The sequence below is a fragment of the Rhineura floridana genome, chromosome 9, assembly GCF_030035675.1.
Source record: "Rhineura floridana isolate rRhiFlo1 chromosome 9, rRhiFlo1.hap2, whole genome shotgun sequence".
Lineage (NCBI taxonomy): Eukaryota > Metazoa > Chordata > Lepidosauria > Squamata > Rhineuridae > Rhineura > Rhineura floridana.
In genome coordinates this window covers 91,920,483-91,933,149 of record NC_084488.1, presented here as the reverse complement: position 1 = coordinate 91,933,149, position 12,667 = coordinate 91,920,483, and positions in this window count along the sequence as shown.

Here is a 12,667-nt window from a genome sequence, read left to right as displayed (position 1 = left end):
AGAAGACAATAATTAGTGCTGCCACTTTCCTTTTTGGTTTCCTGCAGGGAAGAAGTTTGACCCTGAGGTGTCATGTCAGTTTGGTTCTCCCCCCACCCATTCCTGGATATGTCTCTTCCATTATTTATGTTTTATGTGAGCTTAGAGGTGGGGAATACAAGATAAGATAAAATTTGCTCAAGCTGATGCACTTAAATCCATGACCTTCCAGCTTAATAGAGGCAGCCCAAATTGTTACTTAGGAACACGGGGAATCTGCCTTACACCAGATCAGGCTATTTATCATGTGGCCCACTATTGTCTGCATGACAGAGCTGGTTAGTGAGTAACATCTCAGGTAAGCCACAAGCCAGTAGTGAAGACTGAATAGTAAATCAAAACCAGGGGATAAACTGGAGGGCAGGATAGAGGAGCAAGCCAGTCCAGGACCAAAGAATAACCAAGGATGCAGGAAGACCTTATTGCTCAAACAAGTCTTAATAGAACAAGAAACTCTTCCTGACCAAGAGAATCCAGTAGCCAGCTTGGGTGGGCAGAGTCACTCCAGGGCCTGAGGGTACTTTACTGAGAAGCTGCCACCTGTAGCTCAGTGGCTAACTATCCAGGGCAGCTGGCCATAGATCCCAACAGTTCCTGACACTACAATATCTATCATGCCTAGCAATCTTTATCATGCATAGATTTTTCCATTACAGTAATACCTCAGTTAGCGAATCCTCCAGGAGCAAAGCTCCTTTTAAGGAAGGCTTTTTTAAAGGTGAAACTGACTAGCTTTGCTTTGCTGTGGATAAACTTTCAAGCCTCTGGGCTTGCTTTAAGGTGAAACTGACCAGCCTGTGTCTTTGCTTTGCTCTCAATAACCTGATAAGCCAGTGACTTTACTTTGCTCCCCTGAAACTGACAGACCTGTCAGTGTTTGCTTTGCATTAGAGAGATCTCTTGCTTTCTCCCAGGGCTGGGGAGGGAAGGATCCAATAGGATTCAAAGGAGGAGGGGGAGGATACCGGGTAGGTACCCTTTAAAGCTCCTGTTGAAGCTGCCCCCATCATCTATGAGCAGGAGTAGGAATTTATCCCTATTCTTTCCATGTTATTCCTACCTCTGGGACCAAAGTTTCCATTAAAGAAATAATGTCCAGGAACACATCTACTTTGTTAACTGAGGTATTACTGTAGTTGTGCGCCCAAAAAGTATTCAGAGATAATCTAAAGTCTTTTCTGCAACAAATCCATGTGTCTTTCCCCACCTCTTCTACCCTCTTATTCTATCTGCATTACTCACAGCACCTTCCTTTATCCTTGACGTAGGGTGCTTTCAGTCAGCAGTTTATTCCATTTCCCTAACGGTTCCTCACCTCCTAATGTTTGCATTTTGGTCTTTCACATGGCATAATGGGCAGTTCTGGAAATCTAATGGAATACAGCAGGTTTAGCATTTTTTCTGTGATAAATGATCCCAGAAATATGCCGTTTGCAAGCTCTGAAATCTGATAAATTGTGGCAGTTTTGCACTGTCATTTTCCTGCAATCATGCTACTACCACTCATGTGACCAGTTGGAGTGCCACATCCCAGTATGCAATTCACTCCTGCCTTTTTTTAAACCTTATAAAATTATGCTGATATTCCAGCATAAGTGCGGGGAGCAGTTACCACTGCACAAAAATGTCAGAAGCTAAAGGGACAGGATTTGCATAGTGAGAGTTTAAACCTTCTCCAGAAATACACTAAACTGAGCCCGTGCACATGTGCAGTGAATTATGGGGAAACTACAGTGCGCATGTGTATAACGGGTGAATGATGGAAACAATCTGACATTCATTGCAGCAGGGTGAAATACATTTCCGTGATATGGTGGTATATTGGTCAGAAAGCCACAATTCCTTGACGCAACAGATATTGAAGTGTGAAAGGAATTTTCGGCATCAAGATAGAAATGCTACTATTATAATCCATACAACTAAGCCCTCTGTCTAAATGCAGCATAGAGGAGGCACTGAATCTCCTACCATCTTTTGTCTGGTTCATTCATTCTTACCTGATCCTTTTAAGTGGTGATGCTCCAAGAATTGAACCTAGGACTTCCTCCATGCAACGCATGTTATTCCACTGAGCTATGGACCCTCCCCTTGCTTAGGAAGCCAATGTTTTTTAAGGCAGCAAAGAAGTAGCATATAATCTGAAGGGTATGCTTCACCATCAGTTTAACATAGAATTAATCCTTGGTGGTGTGCCAATGATGCAAGAGATCCTTGGTGCAAGGGATCTCATGTTGTGCAATATGGATCCTTGGAACATCAAAGTATATTGATCTGGCCCCAGTGAAATGGTCCTTTCAGAAGTTTACAAAAGGCACCTATGACTTATTTTTGTTTGTTTGTTTTAAAAAGCAGAAGCAAAACCTGGAAAAAATAAAACTCACAAAGATTGCAAATAAATTTGTGAGATGTTGACTTTGGATACACTTGCTAATGTGAAACTAGGGGATTAGGACAGAGATCAGTTCTGTTCTTATAAATCCCCAACTTGACTGGACAGTAGTGTGTATTCCTGTGCTTAAATAAATCCTTGGGTCATTAACCTTCACTCCCCCCTTCTCCTGAGCTTTCAGTGAGAGAAGCCCGCCAAGACCCTTCTCTGCTCTGAATACCCTCCACCTATGGATAAAGGTTTTTTTATTTAGACAAAAGTTTGATCACTGTTCTTTTTTTCTGCTCGTTTTACTTATTGATTGCTATTGATGGGTTTTATCTGCTCTTCTATCCCTTCCTATTTTGTTCTGTGTATTGTTACTCATTTTATTATTACTAATTTTAATGTGATTGGGTTTTATTCTTGTTGTTTAGTGCTATGCAGGAAGGCAGCAAAGAACTCTAAATAAATTTTAAAAATCCTTGCCAGAAGCTTGACCAGGCTGAAAGAGTAGCAACGTAAACATTTAATGAGTTGTAGTGAGCGATATAGCCCATCTAGGCTACATATGAATACTGGTCTTATATCACTTTAAGTCTCGTGGATACCCTTTCTATGAACTGTACTTTAGTCAGGTGGTGCTGAGAGTTCCCTGCTAGAAATCTCTACCCACAGCTAAACCAACCTACATCGTTGTCACGGAGCTGTAATTTCTGTAGTTCTCTTCTATAAGTGTGTAGTATAGATAACGGCTCTGAAAATGGCAGGAATGTTTCCTGTATAGTTAGGTAATTTTAAACTTTGCATTTAATTATCTTACAGGACTTTCCCCTTTTAATGGTAAATGGTATAGTACTTCACTTACTTCATTCTGCTGAGTAAGGCCCTCAATGTCTGTCCCAAAGGTCTCTCTGATGGCACCACTCTTGCTATTAGGCCCAGCCCTACCATTAGCCACAGTGAGCCATTAGACACAGATGACTGATGGAGAAGGGTGGTGGAGTGTCTGCCTGCAGCTGTCTTCTGCCACCTCCATCCTACTTCAGAGCTAAGGCCCTGCCTGGATCCAGATCATCAGCATCAAACAGCTGCCATCTTAGATGCCTCCAAATGCAATGCCCAATATGACCTCAATGTCATTGTATTTGGAGGCATCTAAGATGATTGCTGCCAAGCAGGTGCCACCCCTTTGCCACTGGGTAAAGTGCACATTGGGAGCAGAGAGGGTGCAAGCAATGAGTGGCAATGTCCAGGGACAGTGATCAGTATGTGATATGTGTGTGTGTGTGTGAGAGAGAGAGAGAGAGAGAGAGACTTTTGCTGTCTTCCCCATGTCGTGGAATGCCTTGGACTGGCCCTGGTTGCTGTTGTAAAACAGTTTATCTTCAAATAAGATTAGCTGTACAAATTCTGTAGAATATCAGTCCTCCATTAATCACACTAACCTCAAAATCATTCTGGCTATTCTGGACAGTGACGACCTCGCCTCAGTTGTTCATGCTCTGGTAACTTCTAGACTGGACTACTGCAATGCGCTCTACGTTGGGCTGCCCTTGAAGATAGTTCGGAAACTACAACTAGTCCAGAATGCAGCGGCCATATTGCTGACGCGGACCAGAAGGTCCACTCATATAACACCTGTTCTGGCCCATCTGCACTGGCTTCCTGTTTGTTTCCGGGCTAGATTCAAAGTGCTGGTTTTGACCTATAAAGCCCTACACGGCATGGGACCACAATACCTGGTGGACCGCCTCTCCCAATATGAACCTACCCGGACACTGCGCTCAACATCTAGGGCCCTCCTCCGAGTGCCATCCCATCGAGAAGCTCGGAGGGTTGTGACTAGAACCAGGGCCTTTTCCGTGTTGGCCCCCGAACTGTGGAACAGCCTGCCCGATGAGGTGCGCCTGGCACCGACGCTACTATCTTTTCGGCGCCAGGTGAAAACCTTTTTATACTCCCAGGCATTTTAAAGTGTGTTTTAATAGCATTTTCATCATTATTTGTATTTTGGATGTTGTTTGGTTCTTTTATTGTTTGTTTTGTTTTCTTGATTTATTGTATTTATTGTATTTATACATTGCTTGTTTTTTATCTTTTTGTACACCGCCCAGAGAGCCTTCGGGCTTAGGGCGGTATATAAATAAAATAAAATAAATAAATAAATAAATATTCCATTCTTGTACCTTTTGAGAGACACACAGGTGTGAAGGAGAAAGAGAGAGAAAAGGTGGCTATCTATTTCATGTTATTAATCTAGTAATGTATATACTTAATTGCCGGGGCAAAAAGAGGCACTCTTCTCTTTTCAATTGATGAAAATATGAAGTGATCAAAACAGAAGGTTTTTTTTTTAATCCTCTAGGCATTAAGAGCTTAAATGCAAAACACATGACTCATTATATCAAGCCAACAGGGGTAAACATTCTGTGTGGGGAATTAGTTGCTGTTAATTGGAGTTGTGAGCTTAAATCCCAGAACACTGCACAGCACAGAAACATACGCTCTTTGTTTTAATATTGAAACAGGGAGGAGGCAGCGCAATGGTCTAGGGAACTGTGATTATTCTGTCATGTAAGCAATAGGGCACACAGTTTCTAGAACTAAAAATAAAAGCCTTCAGCCTCTCAATCATCAGTGTTTTAAAAATTCTAGAAACCTGAACCCAAAGTTCTGGCTGCCTAAATTTAATTCAGTATACCTCAGTTCTGTCTCATAGCCCCAGTAATTCTGCCCTTTATTTTCTAGGCTCCAAAGCTCTTTTGTCCACCTCTGTTTTGCCAGTAGCACACAACCCCTCCTGCCTCTCAGCAATGTGTGAAGCTTTCCTTGCCTCCTCTTCTTCCCCACCATTTCCTCAATTCTATGTTGTTTTCCCTCAGACTTTGCCTTCTCCTCCTTTGATCACATCCCCTACTCCTTTCACCTTCTTCCTTCTGAGCCCTTACCCCACTCAACTTCTCAAGCCTCAGTCTCCCTGCTCAGCACCCTGCCTACCTCTGGCTTTTCCCCTCCAACAATTGGACATAATCTCAAAGTCAAAAGTTTCTCACATCCAAATTGAGCTTTCTCATCTTTCAAAGATGACACTATTGGTAAACATATTGCTTCCCCCTCCCTCCTGAACAGTCAAAATGTTAATAAACATTCCATGACATCGAAGCAGTTTACAGGGCCTGGTGTATAATCTGGGAGAATTTAATGCTGTAGTTTATGAATCTAAGTGGATATGGACTTTCTATTCAGTCATGTTCTCAGCAAAGAAATACACATTTTTTTAAAGGTGTATTCCTCATCAGGTGATCCAAAACTGGGAAGCATAATAGCAGTATGGTAAAATGCACAACAGTGAATATTACCATGGGATAGAAGGAAACATGAAATGGATTAGATGTAGTACTGCCTTCAAGTCAATTCCGACTTATGGCGACCCTATGAATAGGGTTTTCATGAGGCTGAGAGGCAGTGACTGGCCCAAGGTCACCCAGTGAGCTTCATGGCTATGTGGAGATTTGAACCCTGGTCTCCCAGGTCGTAGTCCAACACCTTAACCACTACACCACACTGGCTCTCATTATACCCTCAGATGTATACACATCCTCACATCCATTGAAAAGCTGTCAAGTTGAAAATGGACAAGTAATTGCCTGCTTTGATTCATTGAAAGGATGATGCTCAAGGGAGAACTGCAAATATATTCACCCACCACCACACTTAAAAACACAGTAGGAGATCAATGGATGCAATAACCTGATTCAGCAGAAGAACATGGCCATGCTGGCCCAGCAAATGCAACTAGCCAATGCCATGATGCCTGGTGCCCCATTACAACCAGTGAACCATATGCCTCAGAAATTCCAAAAAAGAGGGGGGAGGGATCTCCATATTTCATCGACACTGATTCCATTTATCAATACCAAACACTAAAGCCATTGTTTCAGTTGCACAAAAGCTAATGAGGACAGTCAGATTGGAGGTAGGAAATCACACATTATAACTTCAGTTGTGAAGCTCCCAACCACCCAGCCTCAGCATTGCCAGTCTTGTAATGATAGCACCCCATGTTTAAACAAGAACCCCATGTTCTTGTTTAAGAAAGTAGTCGCCCTGCGATTCAAGGAAAACACTTTGTACAGATGGTGATGTAATAATGCGGCCTTCCCCGACCTGGTGCCTTCCAGATGTTTGATACTGCAGCTCCCATCAGCCCCAGCCAGCTTGGCCATCCTGGCTGGGGCTGGTAGGAGCTGTGGTCCAGGGCATCTGGGGGACACCATGGCCAAGGAATGCTACACACTACATCCATAATGTTTCTAATTAATTTCTGAAAGAAGAATCCACTTCAGCTGCTCATGAAACATTATTATCCCTAAGAACACTCACACAAAAAAGAGATCTCTGCGGGCAATTCTATGCAGAGCTGGGCATGCTTAGGCTATAGATTTTCCAGTATCCTAAATGGTTACGTGAATCTCTTGGTTATCTGAACATTGTATACTTTATGTAGCCTTGTGTCTGCATAATCTGCATAATGTATGAGTGGTTGGTTAATATGTTTGAGGTAGTGAATGATGGTAGTGGTTGCATGGACTAGATGGTGAATGGTTGTATTGTGCTCTGTTGATTGTTATTTATATTTTGCTACTTGTAATACTCTGATTTTTATATTGTGTTTATGTACGTATATATTGTTCATGTATTTTGCTTTGTAAACTAATTTGATATGGTTTTTATTGTACCTTGTGTATTCTATTGTAAACCACTTTGAGATCTTTCAGATGGTGAGGGGTCTATAAATGGAAATATCATCATCATCATCATGTATTCTGAGATTCTTATGTAATCAGGAGGGTCTTCTCCATCTTTGAAATTCCCCAATGCCCCCTGACAAGAGGGAACTGTCCTGTAGAGAGCAGATGTTATTCTGGGGCTGATCCCAGACAGTGTGGTACAAAATCACATCCCCTTGAAAGTTTATGCTATAAACGAAGGGATTGGATACTCCCCCAGAAAAAAATAACAACCATACACAAATAACAACCATAAGCAGGTAACTGTGGTCAGGTAAACCAAATGGTCTATTAAAAAAACAGTTTCTGTGGAAAAGTTAAGAATCCTGCCACATGACTGCCGTGCTTGTATTTGGGAGTAGGAAATGCTGGGGCAGGAAATTCAGCCCTGCTGAAGAGGGAAGACCCTCTTTTAGAAATATTTCCTGTCCCAACATTTCCTGTTCCCTTTCTAAATCCAAAGTCCCTCTACTTAGGTCCATACACATGATACACTGCTCTTTAAAGGCTGCCAAAGTTATCTGCAGATATACTTACCATTACAGTATGCTCCTGGTTATGTCTCCCTTTCCTTGGCTTCTGCAAATTGACCTTATAAAAGCCCAGCAGTCAGTCACACCTCTTGCAACTATACGGAATGGACTGCCTTCAAGTCACTCCCGACTTATGGTGACCCTATGAATAGGAATTTCATGGTAAGCGGTATTCAGAGGGGGTTTACCATTGCCTCCCTCTGAGGCTAGTCTTCCCCAGTTGGCTAGGCCCTGCTCAGCCCCTTCTTTGTCCACAACTGTCAGCTGGGGGACAACTGGGCTCCTTGGGACTATGCAGCTTGCCCACGGCTGCACAGGTGGCAGGGCACATAACCCCGGAGCCACTCACTGCAGGGATGATCTTTAGCTGGTCCTTTACACCCAGGAGATACGAGCAGGGATTTGAACTCACAGACTCTGGACTCCCAGCCAGGCTCTCCCCCCCACTGTGCTATACCAGCTGTTTTGCAACTATACAGCATGCCCCAAATGGCAGTTATGTCAGGGCCGGAGATAGTAGGAATACAATTGTGGTGTAGTAACAGAATTCTCCAAGGAGGTTGGTGACAAAATGGTATTATGCTATGACAGATATCAGCAACCATTTTATGTTTTGCTTTACTTATTTATTTATTTAATGTTGTGCCTTTCACTGCCAGGCAGCCTCAAGGCAGTTCACAATAATAAAATACAATGTAAAATACAACATTTAAAATGACAATAAACCACAAAGATAAAATCAGAAGAGAAATATAGCAACTCTAAAACTATTAAAGGATCTCAGACATCATTAGAAACACAAGAAAAAAGAAAAGTACTTAATATGGCATCTAAAAAATATCAAAAATTGGGCCTGGCAAACTTTCTCATTTCAAGGTCACCACAGAAACAGCCCTCTTTCTAATTGCCACCTGCCTCAACTTGGAAGTTAGAAACAACAGGAGAAGAGTGTCTAAAGAAGATCTTATATGGTAAGAAGACATAACTGTTATGCCTCAAAACACTAGCGGCAATGTAAACCAAGCTGAAATAAGCATAGTTGCCTTAGCATAATTATAGACAGGGCCTCCTGGGTCAGGCCAAAGGTCCATCTAGTCCAGCATTCTGTTCTCACATTGGCCAACCAGATGCCCACAAGCTGAACCTGAGCGCAACAGCATTCTTGCCAATTGCAATTTCCAGCAACTGGTATTCAAAGCCATCCCACCTCCGACTGTGGAGGTAGAACATAGCCATTGTGCATTGTGACTAGTAGACTTATCCTCCATGAGTTTGTCTAATCCTCTTTTAAAGCTATCCAAGTTGGTGGCCACAATTCTCTTCGATCCGTCCTTTTACATTTGATTGTTAGCAGCAACTTCAGTGTGAAAAACTTGTTGTGAACAAAATAGCTCTTTTAATTGGGCCTCATTCAGGATTTGTTCCATCTTTGTATTAATGTTTTAGCTTCCTTGAAACCATTTCCTCTCTCTGGACCCCTGATTAGGCCTTAAGTTTACTGGCCAAATGGGACGGTAGGAATATTGTGAATCTGTGACAGAGTGATAAAGAAGCAATGATTGAAGTATAGGCCAGAGGTCAACCATCTCACACCACTCCTTCTATTAGCTGATCCTCCTTTCTTCATTAATTGCCAGTGGTATAATCCACAAAGTAACAGATAAACCCAGATGAGTCTTGCATGTTCTTGTCAGTAAAATGAATGTTCACAGGGCTCATGAACAGCTCAGAGAAATAAGTTGAGGGAATGTGCTTAAATGACTTATAAACTCCTTCAAGCAAAACCTTTCTGTGCTTCCACAATTATGTCCATATGGAGTCTAAAAGTAATCATTTTTAGAATATGTATTCTGTATTTATGGACAATTTTGTCACCATTATCTACCATGAGCAAGATAATATTCCATAGAAATCAGACTTTGAAAGGAGGGCCCATCTCTTCCAGGCTTTTGACGGCTCATCTCTGAATACTAGTCACTGTGGAAGCACAGTGGGAGAAGGCTATTGTTCTATTGTCCTGCTTGAGGGCCACCTATAAGCATCTGGTTCTGGAAAACAGAATACTGGACTAGATGGCCCTTTGCTCTCATCCAGTAGGGGTCTTCTTATGGTCTTATGTAACATTTTCTATTCTATCCACAGCTTAGCCAAGCACTTGCTGATGTCAATAATCTAGTAAGCTTTGCCCGTACCCGGGAAATGTCATTAAAAATATTGCACAGTTGGTACTTAGTCCCATGGCTCATATCACTTATGGGGCCAGTGATGTGCTGGAGGGGATGCTGGGTAATAGGCATGTACCAGCACATGTGGTGGAACTGTTAAAACAGACATGACTTCTGGGTGAAAGTCTTCCAAGAAATCTCCAGAATTACCCACAAATTAATCCAGCTGGATTTAGGACTTGCTCTACTGAATGTTTTTTCAGGCCCATTGAAGATTTGACATCTAAGAACCTTATTTCTTACTTGGTGCGGCTCAAGCTGTTATTGCACAATATTTAGGGAACGTGACTGAGAGGGTTGTGGAGCAGCAATTGCAAGTACTCTTGGATGAACCAGGTTATCTTGACCCACTCCAGTCTGGGTTCAGGCCTGGTTATGGAACTGAATCGGCCCTTGGTCACGCTGATGGATGAGCATCATCAGGAGAAAGACGGGGGAGTGGGATCCTGTTACTTTCACTTGATCCCTCGGCAGCTTTTGATACCATTGACCATGGTACCCTTCTGGGCCAACTTGGTGAGATGGGTATTGGAGGTACTGTTTTACAGTGGTTCCGATCCTAACTCCAGGGTCATTTTCAGAGAATAGCATTGGGTGATTGTCGTTTGGTCCCCTGGCAGTTGTGCTGTGGGGTGCCACAGGGTACCATCTTGTTCCCCATGCTGTTTAACATCTATATGAAGCCCTTGGGAGCAGTCATCAGGAGATTTGGGGCGAGGCGTCAGCAGTGTGCTGATGATACCCAGCTCTACTTCTCTGTAACATCTGAATCAGGAGAGGCTATGCAAGCGCTGGACCCTGGCCTGCACACGGTAATGGGCTGGACGAGGGCCAGTAAACTGAGTCTGAATCCTAGCAAGACAGAGGTGCTGTGGGTTGGTGGTTCCCAAGTTCAGATGATTGGTCAGTTGCCTGCTTTGGATGGGGTTGTACTCCCTCTGAAAGAGCAGGTCCATAGTCTGGGGGTGCTCCTAGATCCATCTTTGTTGCTAGGGGCCCAGATGACCTCAATGGCTAGCAGTGCCTTTTACCAGCTTTGGCTGGTAAGACAGCTATGGCCGTTTCTGGACCGGGATAGCCTGACCACTGTTGTCCACACACTGATAACCTCCAGGCTGGATTACTGTAATGCACTCTTTGTGGGGCTGCCCTGGAGGTTGGTCTGGAAGCTGCAGCTGGTGCAAACTGCGGCAGCAAGACTGCTCACTGGGGCAGGGTATTGCCAACATGTCACCCCGCTGCTGAAAGAATTGCACTGGCTGCCCATTTGCTACTGGGCTAAGTTCAAGGTTCTAGTTTTGGTGTACAAAGCCCTATACAGCTTGGGACCAGGATACCTGAAAGACTGTCTTATCCCTTATATACCCAGTCGATCACTGCCCTCTGCAGGTGAGGGCCTCCTGCAGATACCATTTTATCAGGAGGTCCGTTCTGCACAACATAGGAAACAGACCTTTAGTGTGGTGGCACCTTCCCTGTGGAACCCCCTACCCTTAAATATTAGACAGGCGCCATCTCTGCTATCTTTTCAGCACCTATTGAAGACCTTCCTCTTTCAACAAGTCTTTTCAGTAGAGACCTTATCCCATTCTGCTTCTGTGTTGGAATTGCTTTTTAATATGTTTTAAAGCCTTTTTTTAAAAAGAAAAACAATATTTTTTAACATTTTTTAAAAAGATGTCTTCAAAGCTTTTAAAAAATGTTTTTAAAGTTTTGTCTTAATGTATTTTAAAGTCTGTTTTTATGATGTTTTAAAGTGTTTTTAGTGCTTTTGTTTGCCACCCTGGGCTCCTGCTGGGAGGAAGGGAGGAATATAAATCAAATAATAAATAAATAAACAAAAACATTGGAAGGATTTAATGATTCTGATTTGAATTGTTGGTACCACAGGCCATATTGTTAAAATTGACAAGCAAGGTTAGATTGATGAGAATACAAACAAAAAGAGTATTTTCCCCCAACATGGTCTCAGTTTATTGATTTTATTAATAATCTGGAAGCAGGAAAGCCACCCCCACAGATATATGCTTCACTGTGATACAATTAATTATCTGTAAAAGAGAAACAGACAAAGAACTTGTTACCAAAGGGTATATTTTAACATTAATTAATGTATTGGCATGATGATATATTCCCATGTATTGACAAGAGTTTATTTAGTCAATGAATTGTTAAACATATTTATTGTATTGTGTTTTACTTCTTTCTTTCCCATGGATCCCCCCTTCCCATGATGCAGGTGACCCTTGTCTTGGAAATGTTTGGAGGAAAAAACACAGTGAGAAGAGATTCAAGACTGATTTTATTTCCCTTCCCACCCTTAGTAACACAGGCAGATCATGAGATGTTTTAAGATGAAGTTGGATGTTAGTTGGAGAAGGTTGGGAGAGAAGAATTATCTTAAGTTACAGGAAGTTCAGCACATACACTCACCTCACTCAGAACACTAAACAGCCACAATTTGGTTTTATTACAAAAGATCTTGAACAATTCTGTTAAATCAAAATTGTGCATTGACCAAGGTATCCTGTTGGACAAGCTCAGTGGTATGGGTATTGGGTACTGAGTTACAGTAGTTCCATTCCTACTTACAGGGTCATGCCCAGAAGGTAGCACTGGGAGACTGCTCCTTGGGTCCAGGACAGTTCTCTTATGGGGTCCCATAGGCACTATTTTGTCCTCAGTGCTATTCAACATATATATATATAT